The sequence below is a fragment of the Scyliorhinus torazame genome, chromosome 5, assembly GCF_047496885.1.
Source record: "Scyliorhinus torazame isolate Kashiwa2021f chromosome 5, sScyTor2.1, whole genome shotgun sequence".
Classification (NCBI taxonomy): Eukaryota; Metazoa; Chordata; class Chondrichthyes; order Carcharhiniformes; family Scyliorhinidae; genus Scyliorhinus; species Scyliorhinus torazame.
Window position 1 is genome coordinate 169,274,099 of NC_092711.1, and position 14,431 is coordinate 169,288,529.

The 14,431-nt window shown below is 49.5% G+C and overlaps 1 long non-coding RNA gene across 1 annotated transcript; it reads right to left on the bottom strand.

Annotated features, from left to right (window-relative positions):
• Nucleotides 1-10,903: 10,903 nt before the first annotated feature.
• On the bottom strand, nt 10,904-13,990 carry LOC140420578 (uncharacterized). Its single transcript, XR_011946455.1, has 2 exons — nt 13,894-13,990; nt 10,904-12,351 (listed from the first exon to the last, which is right to left on the bottom strand). It is a non-coding gene; the product is annotated as an uncharacterized lncRNA (long non-coding RNA).
• Nucleotides 13,991-14,431: the final 441 nt, after the last annotated feature.

The following is a 14,431-nucleotide window of genomic DNA, read 5'->3' on the forward strand; positions in this document are numbered from 1 at the left end:
ATTTCGGCGGCAACGGTGCGCAGGGGCCTTCTTGGAGGTGAGTAGTGAGTTTAAAACCACTTACCTTTACAGGAGCAGCCCTTTGGATTTCGGCGGCAACGGTGCGCAGGGGCCTTCTTGGAGGTGAGTAGTGAGTTTAAAACCACTTACCTTTACAGGAGCAGCCCTTTGGATTTCGGCGGCAGCGGTGCGCAGGGGCCTTCTGGGAGGTGAGTAGTGTGTTTAAAACCACTTACCTTTACAGGAGCAGCCCTTTGGATTTCGGCGGCAACGGTGCGCAGGGGCCTTCTTGGAGGTGAGTAGTGAGTTTAAAACCACTTACCTTTACAGGAGCAGCCCTTTGGATTTCGGCGGCAGCGGTGCGCAGGGGCCTTCTTGGAGGTGAGTAGTGAGTTTAAAACCACTTACCTTTACAGGAGCAGCCCTTTGGATTTCGGCGGCAACGGTGCGCAGGGGCCTTCTTGGAGGTGAGTAGTGAGTTTAAAACCACTTACCTTTACAGGAGCAGCCCTTTGGATTTCGGCGGCAACGGTGCGCAGGGGCCTTCTTGGAGGTGAGTAGAGAGTTTAAAACCACTTACCTTTACAGGAGCAGCCCTTTGGATTTCGGCGGCAACGGTGCGCAGGGGCCTTCTTGGAGGTGAGTAGTGAGTTTAAAACCACTTACCTTTACAGGAGCAGCCCTTTGGATTTCGGCGGCAGCGGTGCGCAGGGGCCTTCTTGGAGGTGAGTAGTGAGTTTAAAACCACTTACCTTTACAGGAGCAGCCCTTTGGATTTCGGCGGCAACGGTGCGCAGGGGCCTTCTTGGAGGTGAGTAGTGAGTTTAAAACCACTTACCTTTACAGGAGCAGCCCTTTGGATTTCGGCGGCAGCGGTGCGCAGGGGCCTTCTTGGAGGTGAGTAGTGAGTTTAAAACCACTTACCTTTACAGGAGCAGCCCTTTGGATTTCGGCGGCAACGGTGCGCAGGGGCCTTCTTGGAGGTGAGTAGTGAGTTTAAAACCACTTACCTTTACAGGAGCAGCCCTTTGGATTTCGGCGGCAACGGTGCGCAGGGGCCTTCTTGGAGGTGAGTAGTGAGTTTAAAACCACTTACCTTTACAGGGGCAGCCCTTTGGATTTCGGCGGCAACGGTGCGCAGGGGCCTTCTTGGAGGTGAGTAGTGAGTTTAAAACCACTTACCTTTACAGGAGCAGCCCTTTGGATTTCGGCGGCAGCGGTGCGCAGGGGCCTTCTTGGAGGTGAGTAGTGAGTTTAAAACCACTTACCTTTACAGGAGCAGCCCTTTGGATTTCGGCGGCAACGGTGCGCAGGGGCCTTCTTGGAGGTGAGTAGTGAGTTTAAAACCACTTACCTTTACAGGAGCAGCCCTTTGGATTTCGGCGGCAACGGTGCGCAGGGGCCTTCTTGGAGGTGAGTAGTGAGTTTAAAACCACTTACCTTTACAGGAGCAGCCCTTTGGATTTCGGCGGCAACGGTGCGCAGGGGCCTTCTTGGAGGTGAGTAGTGAGTTTAAAACCACTTACCTTTACAGGAGCAGCCCTTTGGATTTCGGCGGCAGCGGTGCGCAGGGGCCTTCTTGGAGGTGAGTAGTGAGTTTAAAACCACTTACCTTTACAGGAGCAGCCCTTTGGATTTCGGCGGCAGCGGTGCGCAGGGCCCTTCTTGGAGGTGAGTAGTGAGTTTAAAACCACTTACCTTTACAGGAGCAGCCCTTTGGATTTCGGCGGCAACGGTGCGCAGGGGCCTTCTTGGAGGTGAGTAGTGAGTTTAAAACCACTTACCTTTACAGGAGCAGCCCTTTGGATTTCGGCGGCAACGGTGCGCAGGGGCCTTCTTGGAGGTGAGTAGTGAGTTTAAAACCACTTACCTTTACAGGAGCAGCCCTTTGGATTTCGGCGGCAACGGTGCGCAGGGGCCTTCTTGGAGGTGAGTAGTGAGTTTAAAACCACTTACCTTTACAGGAGCAGCCCTTTGGATTTCGGCGGCAGCGGTGCGCAGGGGCCTTCTTGGAGGTGAGTAGTGAGTTTAAAACCACTTACCTTTACAGGAGCAGCCCTTTGGATTTCGGCGGCAGCGGTGCGCAGGGGCCTTCTTGGAGGTGAGTAGTGAGTTTAAAACCACTTACCTTTACAGGAGCAGCCCTTTGGATTTCGGCGGCAACGGTGCGCAGGGGCCTTCTTGGAGGTGAGTAGTGAGTTTAAAACCACTTACCTTTACAGGAGCAGCCCTTTGGATTTCGGCGGCAACGGTGCGCAGGGGCCTTCTTGGAGGTGAGTAGTGAGTTTAAAACCACTTACCTTTACAGGAGCAGCCCTTTGGATTTCGGCGGCAGCGGTGCGCAGGGGCCTTCTGGGAGGTGAGTAGTGTGTTTAAAACCACTTACCTTTACAGGAGCAGCCCTTTGGATTTCGGCGGCAACGGTGCGCAGGGGCCTTCTTGGAGGTGAGTAGTGAGTTTAAAACCACTTACCTTTACAGGAGCAGCCCTTTGGATTTCGGCGGCAGCGGTGCGCAGGGGCCTTCTTGGAGGTGAGTAGTGAGTTTAAAACCACTTACCTTTACAGGAGCAGCCCTTTGGATTTCGGCGGCAACGGTGCGCAGGGGCCTTCTTGGAGGTGAGTAGTGAGTTTAAAACCACTTACCTTTACAGGAGCAGCCCTTTGGATTTCGGCGGCAACGGTGCGCAGGGGCCTTCTTGGAGGTGAGTAGTGAGTTTAAAACCACTTACCTTTACAGGAGCAGCCCTTTGGATTTCGGCGGCAACGGTGCGCAGGGGCCTTCTTGGAGGTGAGTAGTGAGTTTAAAACCACTTACCTTTACAGGAGCAGCCCTTTGGATTTCGGCGGCAGCGGTGCGCAGGGGCCTTCTTGGAGGTGAGTAGTGAGTTTAAAACCACTTACCTTTACAGGAGCAGCCCTTTGGATTTCGGCGGCAACGGTGCGCAGGGGCCTTCTTGGAGGTGAGTAGTGAGTTTAAAACCACTTACCTTTACAGGAGCAGCCCTTTGGATTTCGGCGGCAACGGTGCGCAGGGGCCTTCTTGGAGGTGAGTAGTGAGTTTAAAACCACTTACCTTTACAGGAGCAGCCCTTTGGATTTCGGCGGCAGCGGTGCGCAGGGGCCTTCTTGGAGGTGAGTAGTGAGTTTAAAACCACTTACCTTTACAGGAGCAGCCCTTTGGATTTCGGCGGCAGCGGTGCGCAGGGGCCTTCTTGGAGGTGAGTAGTGAGTTTAAAACCACTTACCTTTACAGGAGCAGCCCTTTGGATTTCGGCGGCAACGGTGCGCAGGGGCCTTCTGGGAGGTGAGTAGTGAGTTTAAAACCACTTACCTTTACAGGAGCAGCCCTTTGGATTTCGGCGGCAGCGGTGCGCAGGGGCCTTCTTGGAGGTGAGTAGTGAGTTTAAAACCACTTACCTTTACAGGAGCAGCCCTTTGGATTTCGGCGGCAACGGTGCGCAGGGGCCTTCTTGGAGGTGAGTAGTGAGTTTAAAACCACTTACCTTTACAGGAGCAGCCCTTTGGATTTCGGCGGCAACGGTGCGCAGGGGCCTTCTTGGAGGTGAGTAGTGAGTTTAAAACCACTTACCTTTACAGGAGCAGCCCTTTGGATTTCGGCGGCAACGGTGCGCAGGGGCCTTCTTGGAGGTGAGTAGTGAGTTTAAAACCACTTACCTTTACAGGAGCAGCCCTTTGGATTTCGGCGGCAGCGGTGCGCAGGGGCCTTCTTGGAGGTGAGTAGTGAGTTTAAAACCACTTACCTTTACAGGAGCAGCCCTTTGGATTTCGGCGGCAACGGTGCGCAGGGGCCTTCTTGGAGGTGAGTAGTGAGTTTAAAACCACTTACCTTTACAGGAGCAGCCCTTTGGATTTCGGCGGCAACGGTGCGCAGGGGCCTTCTTGGAGGTGAGTAGTGAGTTTAAAACCACTTACCTTTACAGGAGCAGCCCTTTGGATTTCGGCGGCAACGGTGCGCAGGGGCCTTCTTGGAGGTGAGTAGTGAGTTTAAAACCACTTACCTTTACAGGAGCAGCCCTTTGGATTTCGGCGGCAGCGGTGCGCAGGGGCCTTCTTGGAGGTGAGTAGTGAGTTTAAAACCACTTACCTTTACAGGAGCAGCCCTTTGGATTTCGGCGGCAGCGGTGCGCAGGGGCCTTCTTGGAGGTGAGTAGTGAGTTTAAAACCACTTACCTTTACAGGAGCAGCCCTTTGGATTTCGGCGGCAACGGTGCGCAGGGGCCTTCTTGGAGGTGAGTAGTGAGTTTAAAACCACTTACCTTTACAGGAGCAGCCCTTTGGATTTCGGCGGCAACGGTGCGCAGGGGCCTTCTTGGAGGTGAGTAGTGAGTTTAAAACCACTTACCTATACAGGAGCAGCCCTTTGGATTTCGGCGGCAACGGTGCGCAGGGGCCTTCTTGGAGGTGAGTAGTGAGTTTAAAACCACTTACCTTTACAGGAGCAGCCCTTTGGATTTCGGCGGCAGCGGTGCGCAGGGGCCTTCTTGGAGGTGAGTAGTGAGTTTAAAACCACTTACCTTTACAGGAGCAGCCCTTTGGATTTCGGCGGCAACGGTGCGCAGGGGCCTTCTTGGAGGTGAGTAGTGAGTTTAAAACCACTTACCTTTACAGGAGCAGCCCTTTGGATTTCGGCGGCAACGGTGCGCAGGGGCCTTCTTGGAGGTGAGTAGTGAGTTTAAAACCACTTACCTTTACAGGAGCAGCCCTTTGGATTTCGGCGGCAGCGGTGCGCAGGGGCCTTCTGGGAGGTGAGTAGTGTGTTTAAAACCACTTACCTTTACAGGAGCAGCCCTTTGGATTTCGGCGGCAACGGTGCGCAGGGGCCTTCTTGGAGGTGAGTAGTGAGTTTAAAACCACTTACCTTTACAGGAGCAGCCCTTTGGATTTCGGCGGCAGCGGTGCGCAGGGGCCTTCTTGGAGGTGAGTAGTGAGTTTAAAACCACTTACCTTTACAGGAGCAGCCCTTTGGATTTCGGCGGCAACGGTGCGCAGGGGCCTTCTTGGAGGTGAGTAGTGAGTTTAAAACCACTTACCTTTACAGGAGCAGCCCTTTGGATTTCGGCGGGAACCGGAAGTTCGACCTCTGGCAAGTTTCCCCCCCCCCCCCACCACCAATAAATTCTGGTGGAGAGGAAACCCGAGACACTACACGTGTAGTGTCTCCCACCCACCCTCCTCCTCTAACCTAATAATAAGACCCATTGGTGTAAGGTAAGTGCCATATTATATTATTATATTATTAGCATTGTGCAGGTCAAGGATTGGAGGTGGAGGAGCAGTCTCTGTCAGCGAGAGAACCTGAGAACATCTCAGAAGGTAAGCAAGTGATTTTTACTTTTATACCTTTTTTTCAAATTGTGTGTGTCGGGGGGAAACTGAAGTGACATCACAGAAAAGCTGTGACCTGAGTGGCTGGTTGGGATTCTAACCTAAATTTTTTTGAGTATTTGGGAACTAATTAAACATAATAACTTAATTATAATTTAGAGGATATCTAAGCCAGAGATCGGAGAATATTATTGTTAGCTATCGCATTTCTATTAGAAATCTAGTGCTAGGAAACAGATAGTTGACAGTAACTTTGTAATTTAAAAAAAAAAGTATTAAAAAAAAAAGACAAATTTTAATTTTAATTAATTGACGCAATGTCAGTTAGAGGGGTGCTGTGCTCTGACTGTGAGATGTGGCAGGTCCGGGAGGCTTCCAGCGTCCCGGATGGCTTCATCTGCAGAAAGTGCACCCAACTGCAGCTCCTCACAGACCGCGTGGTTCGGTTGGAGCAGCAATTGGATGCACTTAGGAGCATGCAGGTGGCGGAAAGCGTCATAGATCGCAGTTATGTAAGTGTGGTCACACCCAAGGTGCAGGCAGAGAAATGGGTGACCACCAGAAAGGGCAGGCAGTCAGTGCAGGAATCCCCTGTGGTTGTCCCCCTCTCGAACAGATATACCCCTTTGGATACTGTCGGGGGGGATAGCCTATCAGGGGAAAACAGCAGCAGCCAGAGCAGTGGCACCACGGCTGGCTCTGATGTTCAGAAGGGAGGGTCAAAGCGCAGAAGAGTAATAGTTATAGGGGACTCTATAGTCAGGGGCACAGATAGGCGCTTCTGTGGACGTGAAAGAGACTCCAGGATGGTATGTTGCCTCCCTGGTGCCAGGGTCCAGGATGTCTCCGAACGGGTAGAGGGAATCCTGAAGGGGGAGGGCAAACAGGCAGAGGTCGTTGTACATATTGGTACTAACGACATAGGCAGGAAGGGGCATGAGGTCCTGCAGCAGGAGTTCAGGGAGCTAGGCAGAAAGTTAAAAGACAGGACCTCGAGGGTTGTAATCTCGGGATTACTCCCTGTGCCACGTGCCAGTGAGGCTAGAAATAGGAAGATAGAGCAGACAAACACGTGGCTAAACAGCTGGTGTAGGAGGGAGGGTTTCTGTTATCTGGACCACTGGGAGCTCTTCCGGGGCAGGTGTGACCTGTATAAGATGGACGGGTTGCATCTAAACCGGAGAGGCATAAATATCCTGGCCGCGAGATTTGCTAGTGTCACACGGGAGGGTTTAAACTAGTATGGCAGGGGGGTGGGCACGGGAGCAATAGGTCAGAAGGTGAGAGCATTGAGGGAGAACTAGGGAATAGGGACAGTGTGGCTCTGAGGCAGAGCAGACGGGGAGAAGTTGCTGAACACAGCGGGTCTGGTGGCCTGAAGTGCATATGTTTTAATGCAAGGAGCATTACGGGTAAGGCAGATGAACTTAGAGCTTGGATTACTACTTGGAACTATGATGTTGTTGCCATTACAGAGACCTGGTTGAGGGAAGGGCAGGATTGGCAGCTAAACGTTCCAGGATTTAGATGTTTCAGGCGGGATAGAGGGGGATGTAAAAGGGGAGGCGGAGTTGCGCTACTTGTTCAGGAGAGTATCACAGCTATACAGCGAGAGGACACCTCAGAGGGCAGTGAGGCTATATGGGTAGAGATCAGGAATAAGAAGGGTGCAGTCACAATGTTGGGGGTATACTACAGGCCTCCCAACAGCCAGCGGGAGATAGAGGAGCAGATAGGTAGACAGATTTTGGAAAAGAGTAAAAACAACAGGGTTGTGGTGATGGGAGACTTCAACTTCCCCAATATTGACTGGGACTCACTTAGTGCCAGGGGCTTAGACGGGGCAGAGTTTGTAAGGAGCAACCAGGAGGGCTTCTTAAAACAATATGTAAACAGTCCAACTAGGGAAGGGGCGGTACTGGACCTGGTATTGGGGAATGAGCCCGGCCAGGTGGTAGATGTTTCAGTAGGGGAGCATTTTGGTAACAGTGACCACAATTCAGTAAGTTTTAAAGTACTGGTGGACAAGGATAAGAGTGGTCCGAGGATGAATGTGCTAAATTGGGGGAAGGCTAATTATAACAATATTAGGCGGGAACTGAAGAACATAGATTGGGGGCGGATGTTTGAGGGCAAATCAACATCTGACATGTGGGAGGCTTTCAAGTGTCAGTTGAAAGGAATACAGGACAGGCATGTTCCTGTGAGGAAGAAAGATAAATACGGCAATTTTCGGGAACCTTGGATGACGAGTGATATTGTAGGCCTCGTCAAAAAGAAAAAGGAGGCATTTGTCAGGGCTAAAAGGCTGGGAACAGACGAAGCCTGTGTGGCATATAAGGAAAGTAGGAAGGAACTTAAGCAAGGAGTCAGGAGGGCTAGAAGGGGTCATGAAAAGTCATTGGCAAATAGGGTTAAGGAAAATCCCAAGGCTTTTTACACTTACATAAAAAGCAAGAGGGTAGCCAGGGAAAGGGTTGGCCCACTGAAGGATAGGCAAGGGAATCTATGTGTGGAGCCAGAGGAAATGGGCGAGGTACTAAATGAATACTTTGCATCAGTATTCACCAAAGAGAAGGAATTGGTAGATGTTGAGTCTGGAGAAGGGGGTGTAGATAACCTGGGTCACATTGTGATCCAAAAAGACGAGGTGTTGGGTGTCTTAAAAAATATTAAGGTAGATAAGTCCCCAGGGCCGGATGGGATCTACCCCAGAATACTGAAGGAGGCTGGAGAGGAAATTGCTGAGGCCTTGACAGAAATCTTTGGATCCTCGCTGTCTTCAGGGGATGTCCCGGAGGACTGGAGAATAGCCAATGTTGTTCCTCTGTTTAAGAAGGGTGGCAGGGATAATCCCGGGAACTACAGGCCGGTGAGCCTTACTTCAGTGGTAGGGAAATTACTGGAGAGAATTCTTCGAGACAGGATCTACTCCCATTTGGAAGCAAATGGACGTATTAGTGAGAGGCAGCACGGTTTTGTGAAGGGGAGGTCGTGTCTCACTAACTTGATAGAGTTTTTCGAGGAGGTCACTAAGATGATTAATGCAGGTAGGGCAGTAGATGTTGTCTATATGGACTTCAGTAAGGCCTTTGACAAGGTCCCTCATGGTAGACTAGTACAAAAGGTGAAGTCACACGGGATCAGGGGTGAACTGGCAAGGTGGATACAGAACTGGCTAGGCCATAGAAGGCAGAGGGTAGCAATGGAGGGATGCTTTTCTAATTGGAGGGCTGTGACCAGTGGTGTTCCACAGGGATCAGTGCTGGGACCTTTGCTCTTTGTAGTATATATAAATGATTTGGAGGAAAATGTAACTGGTCTGATTAGTAAGTTTGCAGACGACACAAAGGTTGGTGGAATTGCGGATAGCGATGAGGACTGTCTGAGGATACAGCAGGATTTAGATTGTCTGGAGACTTGGGCGGAGAGATGGCAGATGGAGTTTAACCTGGACAAATGTGAGGTAATGCATTTTGGAAGGGCTAATGCAGGTAGGGAATATACAGTGAATGGTAGAACCCTCAAGAGTATTGAAAGTCAAAGAGATCTAGGAGTACAGGTCCACAGATCACTGAAAGGGGCTACACAGGTGGAGAAGGTAGTCAAGAAGGCAGATGGCATGCTTGCCTTCATTGGCCGGGGCATTGAGTATAAGAATTGGCAAGTCATGTTGCAGCTGTATAGAACCTTAGTTAGGCCACACTTGGAGTATAGTGTTCAATTCTGGTCGCCACACTACCAGAAGGATGTGGAGGCTTTAGAGAGGGTGCAGAAGAGATTTACCAGAATGTTGCCTGGTATGGAGGGCATAAGCTATGAGGAGCGATTGAATAAACTCGGTTTGTTCTCACTGGAACGAAGGAGGTTGAGGGGCGACCTGATAGAGGTATACAAAATTATGAGGGGCATAGACAGAGTGGATAGTCAGAGGCTTTTCCCCAGGGTAGAGGGGTCAATTACTAGGGGGCATAGGTTTAAGGTGAGAGGGGCAAAGTTTAGAGTAGATGTACGAGGCAAGTTTTTTACGCAGAGGGTAGTGGGTGCCTGGAACTCACTACCGGAGGAGGTAGTGGAGGCAGGGACGATAGGGACATTTAAGGGGCATCTTGACAAATATATGAATAGGATGGGAATAGAAGGATACGGACCCAGGAAGTGTAGAAGATTGTAGTTTAGTCGGGCAGTATGGTCGGCACGGGCTTGGAGGGCCGAAGGGCCTGTTCCTGTGCTGTACATTTCTTTGTTCTTTGGACCGAGTAAGGGCAGAAGGTTTTTTTTAAAGTTAGGGCATCATGATCTGTGCTGAGGGTTGGAGGGCCGAAGGGCCTGTTCTTGTGCTGTACTTTTTTGTGTTCTTTGTTCTTACTGCATCTCTGGTAGTGATATTTAATTCCTCCCCCATATTTTGTAGCATTAATCGAATAATCAACACGGATGCAAAATATCTATTTCACTCCTTTGCCATTTCCTTATTCCCCATAACTATCTCTCAGATTTATTTTCTAAGGGGCCTATATGAAGTTGAGGTTACAATCAGATCAGCCGGGAACTTATTGAATGATGGAGCAGGCTCGAGGGGCCGAGTGGCCTACTCCTTTCCAGAATCAAGAGAATTTTGACAGATTTTCTTTTCTCCGTTGAGGTTAATTTGCCTTCAAATTTCTGGGCAAAATTTGCCTAAAAGTGCCTATTTGGTTCTGGTTTGGAGGAGAGCCACCTGATGTGCGTCCGCTCAGCACATTACCAGAATATTGAAAGATGATCACCAATGTATCCACTATCTCTACAGCCGCCTCTTACAACACTCTGGGATGTAGAGCAGCAGCTTTTGGGGATTTATTGACTTCCAGTCCTGTTAATTTCTCCAGCATTGCTTTTTCACTCGGGCTAATTCCTTTCAAGTTCCTCGTGATCACTAGCTCCTCGGTTCTCCAGTGTTTTGGGGCTGATTTCTGTATCTTCATCCGTGAAGACAGACACACATTGTTTAGATTCCCTGCCATTTCCTTATTCCCCATTATAAACTCTCCTGACTCTGCCTGGAATGGACCCACATTGGTCTTTGCTCATCTTTTCCTTTCTCTTTATCAGTTTCTTGCTCCTTCTTTGCTGAATTTGAAAACAAGTTCCCAATCCTCAGGCTCACTACTATTTTGGCTGGGCAGCACGTTGGCGCAGTATTCAGCACTGCTGCCTCGCGGCACCAAGGTCCCAGGTTCCATCCTGGTTCTGGGTCACTGTCTGTGTGGAGTTTGCACATTCTCCCCGTGTTTGCGTGGGTTTTGCCCCCACAATTCAAAGATGTGCAGGGTAGGTGGATTGACCGCGCTAAATTGCCCCTTAATTGGAAAAAGCTGAATTGGGCACTCTAAATTTGTATTAAAAAAAAGATTTCTACTATTTTGGCCACTTAATGACCCTCTTTCTTTGATCTAATGGAATCTTTAACTTTTCTTGGAAGCTACCATTTCATCACTTTTCCCATTGGATTTCTGTTTCTTAATTGAATCCATATTTTATGTAAATATGTAACAAATCCTTAAATGCTAGTGCTTGCCTGTCTAACATCATAACTTTTATTGTAAGTACCGAATCTACCACATACAACTTGCCCCTCATACCTCGACAGTTTCCTTCTGTGAGAAACATCCATATAAATTAAAGAAACCATATAACCACCTTTGCCCATCTTCATGGCAACGTGGCATGCATCGGGGTACCTCCAAACAGAAATGCAAACTAAATATCTTTTCACTTCCAAACACTCTCTCTCTGTGAACCGTGTGAAATTTGAAACCAAGTATTTTGAACAAGGCTCAAAGAGCATCAGCCCACTGAAGGCAAAGTCGTGAGACCGGCCAATCCAGCAGGAAAAAACCCTCCAACCCTCCCTATTGACCAACTGACAAAATGAATGAAATGCAATGTTGCATTGAATTGAAAGCAGAAACAATAACAGCAGAATCCAACCCCTGTAATCACTTGTGAACTTGTTGGTGTCTCAGCAGGTGTGATGAATCACAAAATCCCTTCCCACACTGAGAGCAGGTGAACGGCCTCTCCCCAGTGTGAATTCGCTGGTGTGTCTGCAGGCTGGACAATTGAGTGAATCCCTTCCCACACTGAGGGCAGGTGAACGGCCTCTCTCCAGTGTGAATTCTCTGATGTGTCTGCAGGTTGGATGAATCACTGAATCCCTTCCCACACTGAGAGCAGGTAAATGGCTTCTCCCCAGTGTGAACTCGCTGATGTGTCTGCAGGGTGGCCGAATGACTGAATCCCTTCCCACACTGAGAACAGATGAATGGCCTCTCCCCAGTGTGAACTCGCTGGTGTGTCCGCAGGTGGGATAACTGAATGAATCCCTTCCCACACTGAGAGCAGTTGAATGGTCTCTCCCCAGTGTGAACTCGCTGGTGTGTCCGCAAGTAGGCTAACTGAGTGAATCCCTTCCCACACTGAGAGCAGGTGAATGGTGTCTGCCCAGTGTGTACTCGCTGGTGTCTCTGAAGGTGGGATAATTGAGTGAATGTCGTCTCACACTGAGAGCAGCTGAACGGCCTCTCTCCAGTATGACTGCGCCGATGAATCTCCAGCACAGACGGGCATCTGAATCCCTTTCCACAGTCCCCACATTTCCAGGGTTTCTCCATGGTGCCAGTGTCCTTGTGTCTTTATGATCAGTTAAAGCCTCGTCCACACACACGACACATGTACCGTCACTTCCCGCTGTGAATAGTTCGATGTTTTTTCAGGCTGTGCAACTGGTTAAAGCTTTTTCCAATCAGTGCTCTGGAACACTCTCACTCGGGTGTCCATATGTCTTTGTGCTTTTCCAGTCACACTGATGTTTAAAATCTTTAAAAGCTGACAGATCGGGCAAACAGTGCTCCTTCTTAATTCAAAGTCTGACCATATTAAGTTGCCAAATATTTCAGTGACTGTCGGCTTGAGATGTGACATTTGAGATTTGTGTCTCTACTTCATCATCATCTAATATCCTGAAAAAAGAATTTACAAAATACATCACTGTCAGTACAGGGTAGAAATTCAGATAATTCTAGTTTCTCTGGGACATTCTTTTCTCTCTTATTTGTGAAAAGCAGGAAATCTCCATCCCACACACTCTCTCTCCATTCTCACTCTGCTGTATCTAATATTCACCCTCCCAATTCTGCTGAAGGTGCTGATTCAGGCTGATTGACAGATCATAGAAATTACAGTGCAGAAGGAGGCCATTTGGCCCATCGAGTCTCACCCTACTCAAGTCCTCACATCCACCCGATCCCCATAACCCCACCTAACGTTTTTAAACACTAAGGGCAATTTAGCATGGCCAATCCAGCTAACCTGCACATCTTCGGACTGTGGGAGGAAACCGGAGCGCTCGGAGAAAACCCACGCAGACTCAGGGAAAATGTGCAGACTCCGCACAGACAGTGACCCAAGCCGGGAATCGAACCTTAAGCGACCCTGGAGCTGTGAAACAACAGTGCTAACCACTGTGCTACCACGCTCAATGCTTCCTGTGCCGGACTCAGAGATCATAACAAATAGATGCTGGAGTCGGCCACTCGGCCTATCGAGCCTGCTTATCCATTCAATAAGATCATTGATCGATCTACCTCAGTACCATTTTCCCACAATTTATCCCATATCCCTTGACATTATCAATATCTAGAAACCTATCAATCTCTGTCTCCAAAATACTTGATCACTGAGGTTTCTCAGTTCTCTGGGGTAGAGATTTCCAAAGCTTCACCACGTCCTCGAGTGAAGAAATCCCTTCTCATCTCAGCTTTCTCTCCATTTTCCTCTTGATTCCCCATAACCCTCAACTCCCTCTCAATCAGAAATCTGTCCAACTCATCCGTGAATATATTCAGTGACTCCCAGACTCCACTGGTCCCTGTGGAAGAGAAATCCAGAGACCCTCTGAGGGAAGAGATGACTGGAAATATATAATGTAGCCACAGTACAATATTACACAACTGGAAATAATAATAAATGTACTTTATTACTGAACCATCAATAATATATCTAATCTGCACCATATAACAACACTGTCTTTTCTCTGATATTAATATGCTGTTCCCTCAAATGTCAGCCATCTCCTGGGAAAGGAGCCCTATAATTGTGAACATTTGGAAAGAGACCATCCTTTTAGCCAGACAAACAATGTGTCAAGTTGAGGGAGCAAAGGATGTCAATGTCTTTAAGAGAGAGAGAGAGAGAGAGACCTGGGCCAACCTTTCCAGAGTCTGCACCCTCCCCGGATTCACTTCCTTTCCCTTCAGTTGCTCCAAGTCACCAATGTCCCCCTAGAATGAGAAAAGCAATGGAAAGGGGGAAACATTGATTTCCTCCCAGATGTTGCCCAGAGGAGGAAGCTTCAGTTAACTTCTGCGTTGTGACATCACAATGGAGCACTGCCTGAATCAGGCAATACTGCTCCGCGGTGACGTCGACGGGTTCCAGTGCGCCGGCGCGAATCGCGGTAACGGCAACCCCGCCCCCACCCATTGTCACCCCTCCCCCTGCACCTGCTCCTCCTCAAGGCAACCGGCTGACGGCTCCGGCCAGAGCGAGAAGCCGCTCGGTGATCTCCCACCGGCCCGGGACTGCGCATGTTCGATGGCGATGGGAAGTTGCGTATGTGCGGGGGAGTGTCCACCCCGTGACCATCCTGCTGAGGTGTTGACCAATGGGAAGAGTGGGAGCGCTCTGCTTCTCCAGCCATTCGGAGCGCGGGTTTTGGGCGAATGAAGATTGAGCTTCACACAGACTGAAACGTCCTCCTGTCTCCAACATCTGGGAGTAAAACACTTTCTTTCCTCCCCCTTTCCATTTCTTTTCTCATTCTCACCTTCAATTGGTCACTTGCAGCAACTGAAGGGAAAGGAAGTGAATCCAGGGAGGGTGCAGACTCTGGAAAGTTTGGTCCAGGTCTCTCTCTCTTAAAGACATTGACATCCTTTGCTCCCTCAGCTTGACACATTTATTTGTCTGGCTAAAAGGATGGTCCCTTTCCTAATGTTCACAATTAAAGGGCTGCTTTCCCCAGGAGATGGCTGACATTTA